The sequence below is a fragment of the Pseudophryne corroboree genome, chromosome 6 (genome assembly GCF_028390025.1).
Source record: "Pseudophryne corroboree isolate aPseCor3 chromosome 6, aPseCor3.hap2, whole genome shotgun sequence".
In the NCBI taxonomy this organism is placed as follows: domain Eukaryota; kingdom Metazoa; phylum Chordata; class Amphibia; order Anura; family Myobatrachidae; genus Pseudophryne; species Pseudophryne corroboree.
This window is the reverse complement of record NC_086449.1, coordinates 322,649,088-322,671,544: the sequence shown is the minus strand read 5'-3', so window position 1 is coordinate 322,671,544 and position 22,457 is coordinate 322,649,088. Positions and strand designations below refer to the sequence as shown.

The following is a 22,457-nucleotide window of genomic DNA, read 5'->3' as shown; positions in this document are numbered from 1 at the left end:
CGCAGTACGTCCTTGCCTTCAAACAAAATAATGTCAGATTACAGTACTTTGGAGTGTAGTAATAACATACTGTATAAAATTATTTATTTCATGACAGTGTTTTAGGTTCAGAAGTCTGCAGCAATGTTGTAAGTACATAAGTAAATATTTAATTTGTGAGTCTGTGAGGAGACATGAAAAAAAACGAAACACTGTTATTGTTGTTATTGTGTCCTGAGAACTGGATTTGAGAAGCGCTGCAATAGGAAGCAGAGAGAAAGCAAAACCCAAGGCATTTGCCAAAACTCAGAAATCCACGGAATTTCTCAAGATATTAGGGACAGACGGTAAGCATACTTGGGCACTGATGGTTCAGGGGATCTGAGAAAATGCTATAATCAGATATAAACTAAAAATAGATTATCAATATGCTACCAGGAGTCTGTGGGGGTCATTCCGACCCAATCACTCGCTGCAGTTTGTTGCAGTGCAGCGATCCGGTCGGAACTGCGCATGCACCAGTGCCTCAGTGCGCTAGCGCATGGCAGCCTTTGTTGCCTAGCGTTCGCCTCTAAGACAGAGGCTGGGCGGCGGTGTTAAGCCGCCGTTTACGGGGAGCAGTCCAGCCAATGCAGGCGTGGCCGGTCCGTTGGGAGATGCGGGCCGCGACGGCTGCATGACGTCTCACGCAGCCGCTGCGGCCAGTGGCAGCGACGATTAACTCCCGGCCAGCCGCAGGAGCTGCGCTGGCCAGGAGTTACTTCTCAAATACAAAGGCATCGCTGCTGTGCGATGCATTTGCATTTGTGCGGGGAGGAGGGGGGGGGGGCGGACTGACATGCGGGCAGACTAGCCCTGTGCTGGGCGTCCCCCCGCATGTCAGGGAAGATTATCGTAGCTGTGATAAATTTAGCATAGCTACGATCAACTCGGAATGACCCCCGTGTCCTCCAAAAACAATGTGGGCTAGATGCATCATCGCTTGGAAAGTGATAAAATGGAGAGTGAGAAAGTGCCAGCCAATCAGCTCCTAACTGACATTTTTCAAACACAGCCTGTGACATGGCAGTTAGGAGCTGATTGGCTGGTACTTTTTCAATCTCCATTTTATCACTTTCCAAGCGATGATGCATCTAGCCCTGTATAAGAAAGAAAGGAAGACAGCGCTTAAGTGTGATAATATAAAATATAACAATGATTGCTAAGCACATATAAATATAACACAACAAAAAAAGACACGGGGTAATTCCAAGTTGATCGCAGCAGGAAATTTTTTAGCAGTTGGGCAAAACCATGTGCACTGCAGGGGAGGCAGATATAACATGTGCAGAGAGAGTTAGATTTGGGTGGGTTATTTTGTTTCTGTGCAGGCTAAATACTGGCTGCTTTATTTTTACACTGCTAATTAGATTTCAGTTTGAATACACCCCACCCAAATCTAACTCTCTCTGCACATGTTAAATCTGCCTCCCCTGCAGTGCACATGGTTTTGCCCAACTGCTAACAAAATTCCTGCTGCGATCAACTTGGAATTACCCCCACTATGTAGTCATTCATCATTCAATTATTCATAGTAAAAAAAAAATTAAGTTGTAAACTTTCTTAATGCTGTGTGATACAAACTAAACATATGTCGATAACACACCACTACAGTTGCAGTTTACACAGCAATTATCTAATTTATTGCAGGTATATGGGCAACAAATTAAACTTTAGGTGACTCAAAGTACACATGTAGCAAAAAGTAGTGCGAAAATTTTTTGTTTTTTTTCTGGTAGATAAAAAATTAATGTCTCAATATTCGATACATTGTAGCCGTGCAACTGCTCGTGCATAAGTAAAAGTCTTATTAAATGCTAGACTTATTACAATATGTCTTAAGGCCTATTTCAGACCTCAATTGTTCTCTAATGAGCAAAACCATGTGCACTGCAGGGGGGGGGGGGGTAGATATAACATGTGCAGAGAGAGTTAGATTTGGGTAGGGTGTGTTCAAACTGAAATCTAAATTGCAGTGTAAAAATAAAGCAGCCAGTATTTACCCTGCACAGAAACAAAATAACCCACCCAAATCTAACTCTCTCTGCACATGTTATATCTGCCACACCTGCAGTGCACATGGTTTTGCCCATTAGAGACAAGTTTGCTGTTGCGATCAGGTCTTCCCCAATGGGAAGATTCTGCATATAGTAGTAAATGACAATTTAGCTAAAATAATATGTCAGAACCATACTTGCCTACTCTCCCATTAGTTGCAGGCGCACTGGCGTATTATGGGTGCAGTATGTGCAGTGCAAAGAGGCCCCCGGGGTTCAGGGGGGCCCACACCTCACACCCTGCATCCATTATTTGTAATACACAACCTCTAGAGTCCAGCGGTGCAGCAGCAGCGCTGCAAGAATCACCGGGAAAATGGCACGGCACCATTTTCCCGGTGTTTCACGAATGTGCAATAGAAAAATCACTGGGAAAAAGGCCACTGCGCCATTTTCCTGGAGATCTGCACATGCACTCTAGGGCAGCGCTAGGGTCCCCTAGGGACCGTAGTGCCTAGAGCTCTACAGTGCTGCCGGCTAGAGAGCAGGGGGCCCAGACGGAGCCTGCACACAGGCCTCCTCCTCTCTAGATATGCCCCCTGTGTTGGAGACACACAATTTTTTGTCACTTCAGCGTGTAACAGTTACCACCTTGACTGATATAAAAGTTATTACACGCTGATGGTTCAACAGCACAGCTCTCCTAGTGCATTGATCCCATATTCAGGGAACAGCTACCATCATTGACTGATACAAAGTTACTACATGTTGTTATTTTAACAGTATAGTTCTTTCAGTGCACTGATTCCTTACTGAGGGAAGTTTTATTAGTACTTGTTATCTTTTGAAACTGCTGGCCAGCAAGATATTATCCCACTATATTGGGTACAATTGATAAATTGTTTCTGATAAATATTATTGGTATGATTTTTATTGAATAAAAGACCTTTTTTAATTCATTTACCGGCTCTGAATAGATTTATTAGGTTTCTATCATGAACACATGAGCGCTCCTCTTTTTTTCATGCTTAACTATTTTCCAATCTAGGGGTATATACAGCCCCTTGAGTGAAGCGAACGTGGGTTCTGGTGGTTACTTAATTTTTTAATTTTTCAATTGGTCAAATACAGACACAGGCGCTTCATTTTCTTTGTGGTTTGACACAATTTTTTGGGCATTCCCCCTGATAATGCCGATTTATTACCTTATAACCTTCACTATATACTGGTAAGAGATTCAGTACGCAATTGGCGTATGGGGTACCGTAAGGGTACGCACTTAGCGTAGCAGACGCTTATCCGTGGTCGAGACGCACATGCGGCACGCTCGCTCACAGCTTAACGCTTGGTGTCGAGCACGCTATAGGCGGCCGACTACCGTAATGCTACGCTACTAGCGCAGCGTACGCTCGTGACCACGAGGGGAACACGAGCGGCGCAGACGCTCACGGGATGACACTCAGTAAACCTGGTATGCAACACAGTGAAAGATTGAGTTTGTACTGTAAACCTTACTACTGAAATACTGTAGTGATATAACGCTGCTTAACCTTGTTAATGTGAAAGCTGTTTGAGCGATTGAGACGCTCCGATTACCCTTTGCACTGTAATAAACACACAATACCTTTTTAAGGTTCCAACACCTTTACTAACAATATCTAGCTATGTAAAAAGGGGAAAAACAGTTAACAGTTCATACACTACAGGCTAACATCAATATCTAAGCAGAATAACTACACATAAATATACAATAGCGTCACAATCTTATACAATAACAGAGAGAGAGAATATGGCAAATACAAACAGGGAATAAGTTGGTCACAGAGATTAATTTACACACACTGGGGAATGATCGCTGCGCAGTCCTGGTACCAGCTCCGAGTTAGTCAATGATGAAAACCGTTTGTGGAGAGAAGAGACTGAGCTGGCCAGGCTGGCTGTCCTTATATACACTGCGTACAGTATACTACAAAGGGACCTATAATCTCATTGTTCATTGGACACAGGAATGTCTCCTCGCATCATAACAAAAGGTCATAGGTTAGTTTGAACAGGTGGGCTGTGACTATATCAAACTGCTCAGGTGGGAGGGAATCTCAGAATTCCCGCCGCATGGATAATGAACCGCAAATATAGATAATGTCCAGAAACTACTAATAGACATAACTATACGCAGGAGCGATTAATCTTTACCTAACCAGCACCGGATTGTTTCTAATAAAATGTCCTTTAGTTAGGTACCAAACACAACTGCTCAAACCCTGTCTGACCCTTCGTACCATGCAAAGAGGAATTCCTCTGTCCAGCGACCAGTTACATTAAACAAACTTACTGTTATTATTAAGGGGAACATTACCTATAAAACATACTATTTGAATTTATTATGTAACAATTGAGGCGCCCGCTAGACGCACACAAACTCTACCGTAAATGCACATACCATGCGCTCGAGCGCATGGCCGAGGAGGCGCCGTCACACAACTGCGAATATGCGCACGCACAGGAGAGAATGTGTACGTGCAGCGGGCAAGCGCATGGGGTGAATATATGGCAGCGTGTAGCATGATATTTTTCCGACTTTGACAGTCCACCCTTTGGCAGTCATCAATAACTGCCACTTCCTAAAACAGTTCAAAAAGAAAAATATATGTCATCATGTAAATACCATTTTATGATTGGGTAAAGGGAGGAGAGGAGCAGGTGGGAAAAAGTATGACCTAGTGAGATAGTAGAAGCATGTATGTATGAATCCATGTTTGAAGGGTCATGTATCATCATGCCGTACGTGTTTTAAATCAAGCTTCGAGGTATCGCGAAGTATACATTTGAATCCTTCTTATCCGTATTACGGGTCTGTGGATGGGCTGTCAAACTTTACCGAGCTCTTTTCGGCTTTTGGTTGCAACAAATGGGGGAGCACATTTAGATGATGATACATGAATGGGGGGATATGTGAGTGCTGATATCTGTATCTATATTCCCTATCGACTATGTGTGTCATTACCTGAAGGTTGTAGAGGTGAAGATAAGAAGCAATTATTATAAATGCAGTCGTAAACTATGTGAGTTTAATATGCATTCGCCGATTGAGGTCTTGTCTGATGTCTTGTCTTGATGTACATGTTGTCTGATGTCTCTCGATGGTTTTGCTATAAATGACGACAAAAGCTTTTCCATTGTCCAGAAAGTTACAGTCTCTAAAGTGTTGGGCTATCGTAAAAGTTAAAGTCACTAGGGAAATTGGGGGCTTGTAGCATAGTTCATCAATGGTCTGTATAAAAGAGGTTGTCAAATTCTTCTTCCAAGCGGATGTCTTTGTACCTTGGAGGAAACCAAAGGAGAAACAGGTGAAAGAAACGGACCGTGGAATCACATTTTCATCACAACATTGTCTCTATCGTTGGGTCATACATCAAATTAGTTGTTGTTATTACAGTGTCCTCGCTCCTCAGACTCATCACTCTAGTACTACCTTTACACTTCGTTAAAGCCCGAACGCATCTAAATATCAGGCCAACCAATATGACGACTCCCAGAATACACAAAAGAAATTTTCCTACATCCATAATAATACCTTGGGTCCATTCTCCTAAACCAGAGAACCAATTTCGTGGGTTCAACCATGACACCCAACTGGTCAGCTCATTACCCACAGCGGCGAGAGTGAGATTATGTCTCCTTCGGAACTCCCATTTTAATTGTAAAATGTCATCCATCTTTTGATCTATGACCTCGGCTGGGTCCTCTGTGCTGTTTGTGATATACGTGCAGCACTTTATTCCATATTGAGTTGCTAGGGTAACACAATACCCGCCTGTCACAGCTGTGAGATAATTGAGAATCATCCTATGCTGGACCAGTTCTGTTTTGTAGGCTTGTAACTCTTTCCCAGTATACCTGAATGTGTCGTCATACATTTCGGTGATATTGTCAAATAAATTTGCAAGCGCAGATATATATTTATAATTTATCACTCCTCTGGCGGTACGAGTGATATCTAACGCGAGTAGGAATTGAATCCCGGTGGATTCATGGATCAGATCAGAGGCTGGATGCTCTGTCCTCTCTATCAGGTGTCGTTTAACGACATGCTCGTAATGAGTGTGAGTATAAGGAGCTTGGGCACTGCGGTGAATATCTTTCATTTTGTTATGAGATACAGTCATTACTTCAGGCAGTACTTTTCCAATATAACACAATCCCTCTGAGTTTGGGGCAAGCCACTTATACGCCTTTCTCCCGCATATGAAATATGCATCATCGGGGAGAACATATGGGACGGAGTATGACATAACCATGTTACAAATTTTCCATGTGAAATCTCCTAACCCTAATTCTCCCATCTGTTTAGTACACGTATCTGTTTGTACGATATGTGCACAGTATCCTGGTGATACTTCTCCAACTCGCATGGTCCTACTTCCTAGAGTGTACCTATACCGGAAAAATCTTCCATGGTCGGCTATCTGGCGTATAAGTTCTGTGTCTATGGGCATTCTGTCGGCTCTGTATGAAAAGGTCATGGTTTGATTACTCCATGACACTTCCCAATTTCCCGGCTTTCGGGGATTGGAAATGTTAAAGCACACTAAGGACCTATCCACATGATATTGGTGGAGCTTCAAACTAGGAGGACTAGAGATATTAAACCTCTTGTCCACCGGCCTCCCACCACTTAGCTCAAGTACCTCTCCTACAGTTAAAGGGAATGGTACTAGTCCTGATTTGCTATGACCTTGAGGTACTTGAGAGCATACCCAACAGTCTGTCTGGTTTAACACTTTACCCACTAAGGAGTGATAGTCACTCAATGGATGCCGGTCCATGTGGACATTAAAACTGGACTGACATTTCTTGATGCACCCATCCTCAACTATATTGTCACAATGCCTACAGATGCAGTTCTCTTCAGCTAACAATCCTTCACAATTCCTTCTATTGTCAATGCTACCAGATCGTTTTCTGATACTCGCCTTTATTCGGAGATTATGTTGCTCTTGGAAATTTACGCCTCCATCCTGGTCATCAGAACCCATTCCAGATTCTTTCTCGACCTCCATGGTACTCTCACCGAAACAGACTGCTCTGGTCAACATCATGGTCAACAGGAAAATCCGGATCACAGTCTCTTGGGGCAAGTCCATCTTAGAGGAGTAAAAGGAGAAAAATAAGAAGGGGGAAAGGAAATAGGAGGGAGGTGGGAACTGGAGAAAATAACAAATGAGAAAAAGAAATATGGCTCGACAAGCTTCTGGTCTTATTATTCTCAGCGCTCAGGTGTCGTCTCAATCTTCCCGGAACAGACACTCTAGTGATACAACCTCTACCGTCTGTTCTTTATCACGGGACCTCTCTGGGTCAGCAACCTTTTTACAATGAGACGAATGGACCCAAGTCTCTCTCTCGGCAACCTTCAATGCTGTGGTGCTGGTCAATAAGACTTGATATGGTCCTTCCCATCTGTCAATAAGGCAACCTGAGCGTAGAAAATTCCGTATCATTACATAATCCCCAGGTTCAATGTCATGACAATTACTGTCTGGCAAATCAGGAATCACCAACTTTAGATTATCATTTTGATTCCTCAATTGCTTACTCATCTTAACCAAGTACTTTACAGTTACTTCATTGTTACATTTCAAATCATCCTGGGGGTTAATCATAACATGGGGTTGTCGACCAAACAGAATTTCAAAAGGAGACAGATTAAGAGGGGATCTGGGAGTGGTTCTGATGCTGTATAATACGATTGGCAAAGCTTCGGGCCACAACAATCCTGTTTCAGCCATTACCTTGCTTAATTTGTTTTTAATAGTGCTGTTTACTCTTTCCACTTTCGCACTCGCCTGGGGGCGGTACGGAGTGTGCAGCTTACTATTAATTCCCATCAACTTACACATTGTTTGAAAGACTTCACCTGTAAAATGGGTACCCCTATCACTCTCAATGATTCTAGGGATACCATACCTGCACACAAATTCCTGCACAATTTTTCTTTGCAGTAAACACAGCGGTATTTGTGGCCACGGGAAATGCTTCAACCCAATTTGAGAACACGTCAATACAGACCAATACATATTTTAAATTTCTACAAGGTGGCAATTGTATGAAATCAATTTGTATTACCTGGAAAGGACCATCTGTCGGAGGGATATGGGATGGCTCTGTCGGTATTGCCTTTCCGATATTCTTCCTTAAGTAGGTGAGACATGTCATTGCTCTTTTACCCGCATGGGAAGAAAATCCTGGGGCGCACCAATAAGCTCTTACCAACTTACACATTCCTTCTTTGCCTAGATGAGTCAGCCCATGTGCCGCTTCCGCTAGACTTGGGAGGTATGCTCTGGGTGCCACTGGCTTACCCTGTCCGTCTGTCCAGAGTCCTGAGGACTCCTGGCCATATCGTTTTGACCTCCAGACTGCATTTTCTTGTGGGGAACACAAATTTTGCATTTCATATAATTTCTGTGTATTTACAGTATTAAATACCATCAGTTGTGTGCTGTCTGTCTGTATGGGGTTACCGGCTGCTGATTTAGCAGCTTCGTCTGCTCGGCTGTTACCAAGTGATACCGGGTCTTGGCTATACATGTGAGCTTTACACTTGATAACAGCCACTCTGTCGGGTTCCTGTATCGCTGTTAGAAGTCTTTTGATGTGGGCTGCATGCGCTACGGGTGTGCCAGCTGCCGTCATGAAATTTCTGAGGCGCCATAGGGCCCCGAAATCATGGACTACTCCGAAGGCGTACCTAGAATCTGTGTAGATATTGGCTGACTTGCCCTTAGCCAATTCGCATGCTCTGGTTAGGGCAACCTGTTCAGCAACTTGTGCTGAGTGTGGTGGGCCTAGCGGTTCCGCTTCTATGGTACCTTGGTCATCTACGACTGCGTATCCAGTACACAAGTCTCCCGAGTCCGTCTGTCTGTGACAACTACCGTCAGTGTAGAAAGTAAAGTCTACATCTTCCAGTGGGTTGTCACTGATGTCAGGCCTTGCCGTGAAATTTTGGGTCAAATATTCCATACAATCATGCGTGTCATTTTCCCCACTAAATCCTCCTTCACCATCACTCTCATCCTCCACCCTTTGTGCCTGCCCAGGCACACCTGGGAGATATGTTGCAGGATTTAGTGCGCTGCATCTCCTTATGGTGATGTTTACAGGGGCCATCAATGCCAATTCCCATCTTGTAAACCACGCTGATGAGACGTGTCTGGTTTGGGCCGAATTCAGTAAGGCTGACACTGCATGTGGTGTATGAATTGTTAGATTGTGTCCTAGCACTACATCTTCGCTTTTACTTACTAGCAATGCTATTGCTGCAACGCTTCGCAAGCATGTGGGGAGGGATCGCGCTACCGTGTCTAGCTGGGCGCTATAGTAGGCTACCGGCCTGCTGGCATCACCATGCTTCTGGGTTAAGACACCTGCTGCGCACCCAGCACTCTCTGTTCCGTACAGCTCAAAGGGTTTCCCATAGTCAGGCATACCTAATGCCGGTGCCTGCGTTAGGCACTGTTTAAGTCTCTCAAATGCCATCTCAGACTCGTCTGTGTGCGAAATCCGATCAGGTTTGTTTGAGGAGACCATCTCCTGCAAAGGTAGGGCTAGTATGGAAAAACCTGGGATCCAGTTACGGCAATACCCACACATTCCTAAAAATGTTCTAATCTGTTGCTGGGTTTGTGGCAGGGTCATGTCACGAATTGCTTGAATTCTATCAGCGGTAAGGTGTCTCAGTCCTTGTGTTAGACAGTGTCCCAAATACTTCACACGGGTCTGGCATAATTGTAACTTGTCCTTGGAAACCTTGTGTCCTGTGTCTGAAAGATGAAACAGGAGTTGTTTCGTATCTCTCAGGGACGCTTCCAGTGAATCTGAACACAGCGGTAAATCATTCACATACTGTATCAATATTGATCCACTCTCTGGTTGGAAAGACTGTAAACAATCATGCAGGGCCTGTGAGAAAATACTTGGACTGTCTATGAAACCTTGTGGTAATCGAGTCCAAGTGTACTGAACTCCTCTGTATGTAAATGCGAATAAGTATTGACTGTCAGGGTGCAGAGGTACCGAGAAGAAAGCGGAGCAGAGGTCAATCACAGTGAAAAATTTGGCAGTGGGAGGGATTTGCATAAGGATGACAGCTGGATTTGGCACTACGGGGAATTGACTCAACTATTTTGTTGATCCCTCTTAGATCCTGCACTAATCTGTAACCCCTCCCCCCACTCTTTTTAACAGGGAAGATGGGACTATTGGCAGTGCTGGACGTTCTTACCAGAATGCCCTGTTGTAGCAAGCGCTCTATTACAGGGTAAACTCCTAACTCCACCTCTGGCTTCAGAGGGTATTGTGGGATTTTTGGAGCTATCCTACCATCTTTTACTTGTACAACTACTGGGGCTACGTTTGCCATTAATCCAGTGTCTTGTCCATCCTTGGTCCAAAGTGATTCCGGTATCTGGGAAATCATTTCCTCTACCTTGGACGGACACCTATTTACAACAACAGTGTGTGACATTAATCTTGTTGGGGAATCTAGCATATCCTGCACTTCCTGAGCGTGGTTTTCGGGTATGTCAAAGAACACACCTCTAGGAGTACAATATATGACACATCCCATTTTGCACAGTAAATCTCTCCCTAGGAGATTAGTCGGAGCCGATGCAGCCAGCAGAAAAGAATGCTTGGTATGCAAAGGCCCTATCGTAATCTCTGCAGGTTTGCTTAAAGGGTAGTGCTGTACTACTCCTGTTACTCCCATGGCTGGATTTGTTTTACCAGTGGCTCTCATGCCCACGGTCGAATTTATCACTGACTTGGCCGCCCCCGTATCTACAAGGAAATTTAGAGATTTACCAGCTACATCAATTGTGACCTCAGGTTCACTTCCAAGGCTCGCAATTAATTTCACTGGCTGCAGATTACAGGTGTGGCCCCACCCCTATTGTATGTGGTGACCTCCCTGTATTGCGCTGGCAGCTATTACCTGTGAAGGGGGTAAATGGGAACTATCAGAGACTTGCAGTCTCTTTTTGGGGGATACCTTTTTGTTTCCCCTGCGTGTGGCTCATAACTCCGTCTCTGCGGTCCTTGATCCCAATTTAGTGTGTCATGTCGTTGTCTAGGGGGTTGATATGATTTTTGTGCATTTTTCGATCTACAGTCTCGTGCAAAATGTCCCTCTTTATGACAGTAATAACAAGTTACCACATTTGACTTACCCACAGGGGTCGGAGACTTATACTGAGGTGGCCTTGTGATCAGGGCCTGTATACTTACGGCCATTAACTTATCACTCTGTGACTCCCTGTGTCTGGTGATGTTTCGATCATGATCAATAGCGGCCTCTCTCAAAGTAGCCACGACAAACCTCGCCAACATGGTTGGGTGGTCTGTACCCTCGTCCTCAATACTTCCTTTAAACCATCCATTAACACAGATACTGCTACTTCTCTATGATTCACATTTGTCTTAATGTCTTCTATGCCTGTATACTTAGCCATTTCCTGTAGTGCCCGATGAAAATAATCAGCAGCTGTTTCTCCCTCTTTTTGTTTGATGGAGAAAATTTTGTTCCATTTGGCAACAGCTGGGAAATACTCTTTTAACTGTAAATTTATTCTCTTTACATTATCTTGGTTGTACACATCCATAAGGGGTACCTCTTCATCTAATTTACAGTCAGCTATAAATCTCGCTGAGTCGAAATTGGAGGGTAAACATGCCCTCAGCAATATCTGCCAGTCTTTGTTATTGGGCTCCACAGTATTTCCTAGCTCTCTAATGTACTTCTGGCTTGCAACTAGATCTTTCCTAGGATCAGGGAATTCAGACACCATTGATCTTAATTCCGTTCGGGAAAAGGGGCAGTGCATGGCGGTGTGTCTGACAGGAGTGACTCCTGAAGTGTCAGTTTTCCCATTTGGTACTGCAATTACCCTAACGGGATTAAGTTCAATAACATCATTCTGAGTAGATTCTACAACATGTGGTGTAATGGTTTCAGCATAGTGTATAGTGCCGTACTTACCAGTTGATACGACCTCACCTGTCCCTCCACTAGGGGCCTTTGATACTGCTCTTACTGGTTGGGACGTGCCCACTGTTGTTTCTGCTATGGTGGCTGCTAGAGAGAGTGCCGATATTGTTGTTGGCTCATCCTCTTGGTCACAATCCTGGGGAAAGTTTAAAACAGGGTACAGCTTGCACGGGTTAATATTAGCATCAACAATCTTGGTTACATTATTCTTAACATTTATACAGTTACTAAGTGCATGTTTATCATACACCAGTGTGCCATTCTCTGTAACCACCTTCTCTCCCGTTATGTATGGTGGTGGTGGCGCGGTGGCTATCAGTTTTCTGATAGGGTTAGATCCAGCCGCTTGAGCCAATCCTCTTTGTATTTCACCTTCCTGTTGCCATAACTGTAAATAATCATAATGTTTGATCCGTCTCTTTGCAGATTTAATGAGACATATCCTTCTCCTTAGATTTTGTAACACCTCGGAACTAAAACTGCCTACCCGTGGGAACTTTTCCCCATCATGCACAGTCATTCTTTCCCATTCATCGCACAAAACCTCTGTGTGTGAACCGTATTTCTCACACATGACATACCTTGCCGACCCGATTGGTCGGTTTACTAAGTCAACCTGAACCGAGGTTGATCGCCCCCTACCTGAACAACTGGCCCCCATCTTTGCAGGTGTTGCTTTCACTACCTCTGACCTTCAAATCAGGGTCTTCAGCGAACCCTTACAAAAACCAAGATGTCCGGGGTAGGCCGGCGGCGGAAGTTTACCGAGTACCTCCACTCACTCGCCCACGTTGACCAATACACCCACACACTGCCTTAGCGCTGGCGTACTCAACCTAGGGCCCCTGCGACCTGAACCTCTATTTACTGGAACATGTGGGTGTGATCCGAAGAGCACTTAACCCTTCCCAGTAACTATTGGTTGTTAGAGAATTCCCGAGTGACCAGCGAACCTCCCTTAAAATAAAAAAAATTACACAAATCACGTTAGAATGTTCAAATAGCGTTTATGACCCCTCTAGTGTACGCAAATGGTACTGGGTCAAGTTACTAACTAATGCACACAATTACGTGCGGTACAATCGTTCTGCACATAAGCAACTAATCTTATGTGCGGAGCGACCAGTGGAATCGAAAATTGCGGCTGCAAATTCCTTCAGCCAGAGCTTAATGGCCTATATGGGTACCGCACCAACCCTTCCTGGTGTTGTGCTCCTTTACTCTTATATAGCGGACTTCCTAGTCTGCTGTACCTGGACCTCCTGGTCCGTGACCTCCTCGTCTGTACTACAGTAGACCTCCTGGTCTGCTATACTCTAATGCTCTTCTTTTAATATGTTTAACAAGGGATGCCTCCCAAGCCACCGTGCCGTCACTTACACGTATGTACCTCACGAGAACTCGATGATTTCCTGTGGTTCCACCCAAAATTTTGAAACCTATATATATATATACACACTCTTTCACCTCATATACTATTTACTTTCGTTTCTGCGCAGAAATCCCTTTCATTCAGTATCGCAGGCTAATCCCGAGGAGTTGCAACTAGAGAAGGATCTATTAGCTTAAAATTTTGCACACTGAGATTTGACTTGCGCTATTATCGCGTTGCCTCCTTATCGCCTAACTAAAACAATACTATTGTGTGATTTGTATCACGTGGGCGTACCCAGACGCTCCGTTGCGTAATATACGCTCCGTGCGTCGGCCCTTGCGTCGCGTACGCTAGTCCCGCCCTTTGTTAGAGACACATGTACGCAAGCCAGGTATATCCACAGAAATACAACTAACACGTTTATATCAATGTAGATTATCTTTAACTGTAATCATCTACCGAGCACCACACAGATCTTTCCTTGTATCTTTAGGCAAAGCCGTGTGCGTGTTTTACAAATTACTCCTTAACGTATTAATATTACTTTTAACTACCAATAGCAACAAATCTTTCTCAGCACGTTATCAATTGTCAAATGGCAAACAGGAAAGTGAGGTGTGAAAATACACAAATGAAAAGAAATGCAGGTGTGTGCATGTGTTGCGTACGCAATGTGTACCAAACAGAAATGAAACAGTTTTAAAAGACAATAGCGTACTGTTCTTACCTTCCGGTTTCGGATTCCACCAGCACTCATACAGCGTAGCGAAACAGACGCTTATCTAGCCAGCACTACTGTATCCTTCACCACTAATACGGAAACGAAGGGATACTACTTTCCCGCCCTTTGCTGATAGTTAAGTCTGTGTTCGCTAGTGCGGATATGTGGAGGACGGACGAGCCCCCAATTGATAATGCCGATTTATTACCTTATAACCTTCACTATATACTGGTAAGAGATTCAGTACGCAATTGGCGTATGGGGTACCGTAAGGGTACGCACTTAGCGTAGCAGATGCTTATCCGTGGTCGAGACGCACATGCGGCACGCTCGCTCACAGCTTAACGCTTGGTGTCGAGCACGCTATAGGCGGCCGACTACCGTAATGCTACGCTACTAGCGCAGCGTACGCTCGTGACCACGGGATGACACTCAGTAAACCTGGTATGCAACACAGTGAAAGATTGAGTTTGTACTGTAAACCTTACTACTGAAATACTGTAGCGATATAACGCTGCTTAACCTTGTTAATGTGAAAGCTGTTTGAGCGATTGAGACGCTCCGATTACCCTCTGCACTGTAATAAACACACAATACCTTTTTAAGGTTCCAACACCTTTACTAACAATATCTAGCTATGTAAAAAGGGGAAAAACAGTTAACAGTTCATACACTACAGGCTAACATCAATATCTAAGCAGAATAACTACACATAAATATACAATAGCGTCACAATCTTATACAATAACAGAGAGAGAGAATATGGCAAATACAAACAGGGAATAAGTTGGTCACAGAGATTAATTTACACACACTGGGGAATGATCGCTGCGCAGTCCTGGTACCAGCTCCGAGTTAGTCAATGATGAAAACCGTTTGTGGAGAGAAGAGACTGAGCTGGCCAGGCTGGCTGTCCTTATATACACTGCGTACAGTATACTACAAAGGGACCTATAATCTCATTGTTCATTGGACACAGGAATGTCTCCTCGCATCATAACAAAAGGTCATAGGTTAGTTTGAACAGGTGGGCTGTGACTATATCAAACTGCTCAGGTGGGAGGGAATCTCAGAATTCCCGCCGCATGGATAATGAACCGCAAATATAGTAAATGTCCAGAAACTACTAATAGACATAACTATACGCAGGAGCGATTAATCTTTACCTAACCAGCACCGGATTGTTTCTAATAAAATGTCCTTTAGTTAGGTACCAAACACAACTGCTCAAACCCTGTCTGACCCTTCATACCATGCAAAGAGGAATTCCTCTGTCCAGCGACCAGTTACATTAAACAAACTTACTGTTATTATTAAGGGGAACATTACCTATAAAACATACTATTTGAATTTATTATGTAACAATTGAGGCGCCCGCTAGACGCACACAAACTCTACCATAAATGCACATACCATGCGCTCGAGCGCATGGCCGAGGAGGCTCCGTCACGCAACTGCGAATATGCGCACGCACGGGAGAGAATGTGTACGTGCAGCGGGCAAGCGCATGGGGTGAATATATGGCAGCGTGTAGCATGATATTTTTCCGACTTTGACACCCCACACCCATGAAAGAGTGGCCATATCTGCCACATCCCATGTGCTTCCTAGTTAAGCAGGGAGAATGAGGAGATAATTCACTAAAATGCACCGTATGGAGGGGCGAGGTTGAATGATGTGAATGTGTGTAATTTAGCCTTCCCCCTCCCCAAGAACCCACAAATCATTGAATTTTTGGGGTGGGGCCTAGTGACTGAGAGCCCCATTCCCTTCCCAAAGTGGGGAGGAGACCACAAAGGTAGACAAGTATATCTCAGAATGCACTTTTGTTTCCATAGCAGATGCTTTGTGAAATTTTGTAATGACATGCAATAATTTTTCTCATGGCAGTGTTATAGGATCAATAGATTACAGCAGTGGTTCCCAACCTCGGTCCTCAAGTACCCCCAACAGTTCATGTTTTCCAGGTCAACTAGCAGTTGAACAGGTGTATTCATTACTCACTGACACATTTTAAAAGACCCACAGGTGAAGCAAATTATTTCACTTGTGATTCTGTGAAAACATGAACTGTTGGTGGTATTTGAGGACCGAGGTTGGGAACCACTGGACTACAGTGATGTTGTAATTACCAAAGGAAAGTATGTGGAGGATTTAGGGGCCTTTTTATAAAGACTATTATGCTTTCTAAACTGATGATGAAACAGCAGTTTCTGCATAATTTTATCTATTCCCAGTCCCACTATGGGCCTAATCAGATTTGTAAGTAAAGCAAAAAAAAAAAAAAAGCAAATTACTTTGTGTCTGGAGCAAACCATGTTGCCATGCAAGCAGAGAAAATACATTTATATATATATATTTTTTATGTTGGGTTAATACTGGCTGATTTTGCATGTAGCCCACAAATGTTAGACAGCTTTATTTATAAACTACAATTGAAATTTCAGTTTGAACTAGAGATGTGCACCGGACATTTTTCGGGTTTTGTGTTTTGGTTTTGGATTCGGTTCCGCGGCTGTGTTTTGGATTCGGATGCGTTTTGGCAAAACCTCCCTGAAATTTTTTTGTCGGATTCGGGTGTGTTTTGGATTCGGGTGTTTTTTTTCAAAAGCAGCTTAAATCATAGAATTTGGAGGTCATTTTGATCCCATAGTATTATTAACCTCAATAATCATAATTTCCACTTATTTCCAGTCTATTCTGAACACCTCACAATATTATTTTTAGTCTAAAAATTTGCACAGAGGTTGCTGGATGACTAAGCTAAGCGACCCAAGTGGCCAGCACAAACACCTGGCCCATCTAGGAGTGGCACTGCAGTGTCAGACAGGATGGCACTTAAAAAAATTGGCCCCAAACATCACATGATGCAAAGATAAATTAAAAAAAAAGAGGTGCAAGATGGAATTGACCTTGGGCCCTCCCACCCACCCTTATGTTGTATAAACAGGACATGCACACTTTAACAAACCCATCATTTCAGCCACAGGGTCTGCCACACGACTGTGACTGAAATGACTGGTTGGTTTGGGCCCCCACCAAAAAAGAAGCAATCAATCTCTCCTTGCACAAACTGGCTCTACAGAGGCAAGATGTCCACCTCCTCCTCATCGTCCGATTCCTCACCCCTTTCACTGTGTACATCCCCCTCCTCACAGATTATTAATTCGTCCCCACTGGAATCCACCATCTCAGGTCCCTGTGTACTTTCTGGAGGCAATTGATGGTGAATGTCTTCACGGAGGAATTGATTATAATTCATTTTGATGAACATCATCTCCTCCACATTTTCTGGACGTAGCCTTGTACGCCGATTGCTGACAAGGTGACCGGCTACACTAAACACTCTTTCGGAGTACACACTGGAGGGGGGGCAACTTAGGTAAAATAAAGCCAGTTTGTGCAAGGGCCTCCAAATTGCCTCTTTTTCCTGCCAGTATACGTACGGACTGTCTGACATACCTACTTGGATGCGGTCACTCATATAATCCTCCACCATTCTTTCAATGGTGACAGAATTATATGCAGTGACAGTAGACGACATGTCAGTAATCGTTGGCAGGTCCTTCAGTCCGGACCAGATGTCAGCTCGGAATTCTTAGCCTTTTCCTCACAGCCTCAGTTGTGGGAGAATGTGAAGGAGGAGCTGTTGACGGGTCACGTTCCGCTTGACTTGACAAGTGTCTCACCAGCAGGTCTTTGCACCTCTGCAGACTTGTGTCTGCCGGAAAGAGAGATACAACGTAGGTTTTAAATCTAGGATCGAGCACGGTGGCCAAAATGTACTGCTCTGATTTCAACAGATTGACCACCCGTGAATCCTGGTTAAGCGAATTAAGGGCTCCATCCACAAGTCCCACATGCCTAGCGGAATCGCTCCGTTTTAGCTCCTCCTTCAATCTCTCCAGCTTCTTCTGCAAAAGCCTGATGAGGGGAATGACCTGACTCAGGCTGGCAGTGTCTGAACTGACTTCACGTGTGGCAAGTTCAAAGGGTTGCAGAACCTTGCACAACGTTGAAATCATTCTCCACTGCGCTTGAGTCAGGTGCATTCCCCCTCCTTTGCCTATATCGTAGGTAGCTGTACAGGCTTGAATGGCCTTTTGCTGCTCCTCCATGCTCTGAAGCATATAGAGAAGAGGTTCTCAAACTCGGTCCTCGGGGGCCCACACAGTGCATGTTTTGCAGGTCTCCTCACAGAATCGCAAGTGAAATAATTAGCTGCACCTGTGGACCTTTTAAAATGTGCCAGTGAGTAATTAATACACCTGTGCACCTGCTGGGTTACCTGCAAAACATGCACTGTTTGGGATCCCGAGGACCGAGTTTGAGAACCTCTGATATAGAGGGTTGAATTCCACATCGCTACCACCTCTTGCTTCAGATGATGGCGGGGCAGGTTCAGGAGTGTTTGCTGGTGCTCCAGTCTTCGGCACGCGGTGGCTGAATGCCGAAAGTGGCCCGCAATTCTTCGGCCACCGACTGCATCTCTTGCACGCCCCTGTCGATTTTTAAAAAATTCTGCACCACCAAATTCAATGTATGTGCAAAACATGGGACGTGCTGGAATTTGCCCACATGTAATGCACGCACAATATTGGTGGCGTTGTCCGATGTCACAAATCCCCAGGAGAGTCCAATTGGGGTAAGACATTCTGCGATGATGTTCCTCAGTTTCCGTAAGAGGTTGTCAGCTGTGTGCCTCTTCTGGAAAGCGGTGATACAAAGCGTAGCCTGCCTAGGAATGAGTTGGTGTTTGCGAGATGCTGCTACTGGTGCCGCCGCTGCTGTTCTTGCTGCGGGAGGCAATACATCTACCCAGTGGGTTGTCACAGTCATATAGTCCTGAGTCTGCCCTGCTCCACTTGTCCACATGTCCGTGATTAAGTGGACATTGGGTACAACTGCATTTTTTAGGACACTGGTGAGTCTTTTTCTGACGTCTGTGTACATTTTCGGTATCGCCTACCTAGAGAAATGGAACCTAGATGGTATTTGGTACCGGGGACACAGTACCTCAAACAATTCTCTAATTCCCTGTGAATTAACGGTGGATACCAGACACACTTTTAACACCACCGCAGCTGCCAAGACCTGAGTTATCCGCTTTGCAGCAGGATGACTGCTGTGATATTTCATCTTCCTCGCAAAGGACTGTTGGACAGTCAATTGCTTACTGGAAGTAGTACAAGTGGTCTTCTGACTTCCCCTCTGGGATGACGATCGACTCCCAGCAGCAACAACAGCAGCGCCAGCAGCAGTAGGCGTTACACTCAAGGATGCATCGGAGGAATCCCAGTCAGGAGAGGACTCGTCAGACTTGCCAGTGACATGGCCATTGGCCTGCAGGACTATTTTTTTTCATGTCTAATGAGGAAATTGACACTGAGGGAGTTGGTGGTGTGGTTTGCAGGAGCTTGGTTACAAGAGGAAGGGATTTAGTTGTCAGTGGACTGCTTCCGCTGTCACCCAAAGTTTTTGAACTTGTCAATGACTTCTGATGAATGCGCTCCAGGGGACGTATAAGGGAGGATGTTCCTAGGTGGTTAACGTCCTTACCCCTACATATTACAGCTTGACAAAGGCAACACACAGCTTGACACCTGTTGTCCGCATTTCTGTTAAAATAATTCCACACCGAAGAGGTGATTTTTTTTGTAATTTGACCAGGCATGTCAATGGCCATATTCGTCCCACAGACAAGAGGTGTCTCCCCGGGTGCCTGACTTAAACAAACCACCTCACCATCAGAATCCTCCTTGTCAATTTCCTCCTCAGCGCCAGCAACACCCATATCCTCATCCTGGTGTACTTCGACAGTGACATCTTCAATTTGACTATCAGGAACTGGACTGCGGGTGCTCCTTCCAGCACTTGCAGGGGGCGTACAAATGGGAAGTGTTGGGAAGGTCAGGCATTGCAACCGACACAATTGGACTCTCCTTGGGGATTTGTGATTTAGAAGAACGTACAGTGCTTTGCTGTGCTTTTGCCAGCTTTAGTCTTTTCATTTTTCTAGTGGGAGGATGAGTGCTTCCATCCTCATGTGAAGCTGAACCACTGCCATGAACAAAGGACAGGGCCTCAGCCGTTCCTTGCCACTCCGTGTCGTAAATGGCATATTGGCAAGTTTACGCTTCTCATCAGACGCTTTTAATTTTGATTTTTGGGTCATTTTACTGAACTTTTGTTTTTTGGATTTTACATGCTCTCTACTATGACATTGGGCATCGGCCTTGGCAGATGACGTTGATGGCATTTCATCGTCTCGGCCATGACTAGTGGCAGCAGCTTCAGCACGAGGTGGAAGTGGATCTTGATCTTTCCCTATTTTACCTTACACAGTTTTGTTCTCCATCTTTTAATGTGTGGAATTATATGCCAGTAATATATCAATAGCAATGGCCTACTGTACCGTACTGCTATATATATATATATATATATACTGGTGGTCAGCAAAATTCTGCACTGTCCTCCTACTATATACTGCGCACAACTACAATGCAGCACAGATATGGATAGTATACTTGACGACACAGAGGTAGAGCAATGGACTACTGTACCGTACTGCTATATATATACTGGTAGTCAGCAAAATTCTGCACTGTCCTCCTACTATATACTGCACACAACTACAATGCAGCAGAGATATGGATAGTATACTTGACGACACAGAGGTAGAGCAATGGACTACTGTACCGTACTGCTATATATATACTGGTGGTCAGCAAAATTCTGCACTGTCCTCCTACTATATACTGCGCACAACTACAATGCAGCACAGATATGGAGCGTTTTCAGGCAGAGAACGTAGATATTTGCCGCACACTGACCACAGATATTTGCAGCACACTGAGCACAGATATTTGCAGCACACTGAACACAGAAACTGAGAGAACGCAGCCACGTCCTCTCGCTATCATCTCCAATGCACGAGTGAAAATGGCGGCGATGCGCGGCTCTTTATATACAATACGAATCTGAATACGACAGCGGGATGATGACGTTCGGGCGCGTTCGTGTTAACCGAGCAAGGCGGGAAGATCCGAGGCTGCCTCGGAACCGTGTAAAATAGGTGAAGTTCGGGGGGGGGGTTCGGATCTCGAGGAACCGAACCCGTTCATCTCTAGTTTGAACACACCCCACCCAAATCTAAATCTCTCTGCACATGATACATATGCAGGGCTGTTTCTAGCCAATTTGGCTCCCAGTGCGAGATTTCAAAATGCCCCACCCATTGACATTAACACCCCCCCCCCCCCCATAGATCTAAAAAGAAAAAGCATGCGCACGCCCCCAGCAAGGGGGCATGGCCTCATTAAAATGGGCGTGGCCTCATCTGATCTCATCATCACGGCCACCACTGGAATAAAAAAAGTCCCCATTTTACACATTACAGCAGGCACATGTCCCGATTTTACACATTGCGGCAGGCAAGTGTCCCCATTTTACACATTGCGGCAGGCAAGAGTCCCCATTTTACACAGTACGGCAGGCAAGAGTCCCCATTTTACACATTACGGCAGGCAAGAGTCCCCATTTTACACATTACGGCAGGCAAGAGTCCCCATTTTACACAGTACGGCAGGCAAGAGTCCCCATTTTACACATTACAGCAGGCAAGTGTCAAGTGGGGGGGAATGAAGGGAGAGGGACTGGGGGAGAGAGAGACTACTTACATATGAAGAGATTCTTCCTGCTCTTCGGGCCGCCTCTCCTCCCTCTCGCCAGTCGCCTCCTCCTTCTAGCTTGGCTCCCCCTCCTCTTTTCATCAGTACTCCTGTTCGGGGGCGGAGTTTCGCGGAATGACGCGAATGCGTCGTGACGTCACGACACAACCGCATCATTCCTTGAAACTCTGCCTCCCGAGCAGGAGAACTCGGGAAGAGGGAGGAGGAGGAGGAAACAAGGACCCGCAAAGTGCCGTGGCGTATGTGCCGTGGCGGTTGCACGGCTCGTCCGCCGCAAGAAACGGCACTGTACATATGCCCCACCTGCAGTGCAACATGGTTTTGCCCAGTTGCTTGCTTTTTCTTTACTTGAAAATCAGAATCAGGCCCCATGCACTAACAGCAGGAGATTAACTTTTTGCAAGAGATTTCTGTGAATTAGTCACAGTGCCCATTATTATCAATGGGGACTAAAGTCTGACCTCTATGTACCAAGCTCCAAAAGTGAAGCTTTTTGGAGTTTGGTCCCTTTGGTTTACACGTTAGATGAAGTAAACCGCTTTATGCCTATGGAGGCATTCTCCCAGTCCTCCGTCTGGCTGCGAGAATGCGTCCGTCTGTGCAC

General features: G+C 45.0%; 1 long non-coding RNA gene across 1 annotated transcript in view; it reads left to right on the top strand.

Moving 5' to 3' along the window:
* The first annotated feature begins 220 nt into the window (after positions 1–220).
* Positions 221–22,457, top strand: part of LOC134935237 (uncharacterized) — a 28,564-nt gene continuing 6,327 nt past the window's right edge. The window contains exon 1 of the long non-coding RNA XR_010180002.1: positions 221–326. This is a non-coding gene — a long non-coding RNA (uncharacterized LOC134935237). The remainder of the gene's footprint in view (positions 327–22,457) is intronic.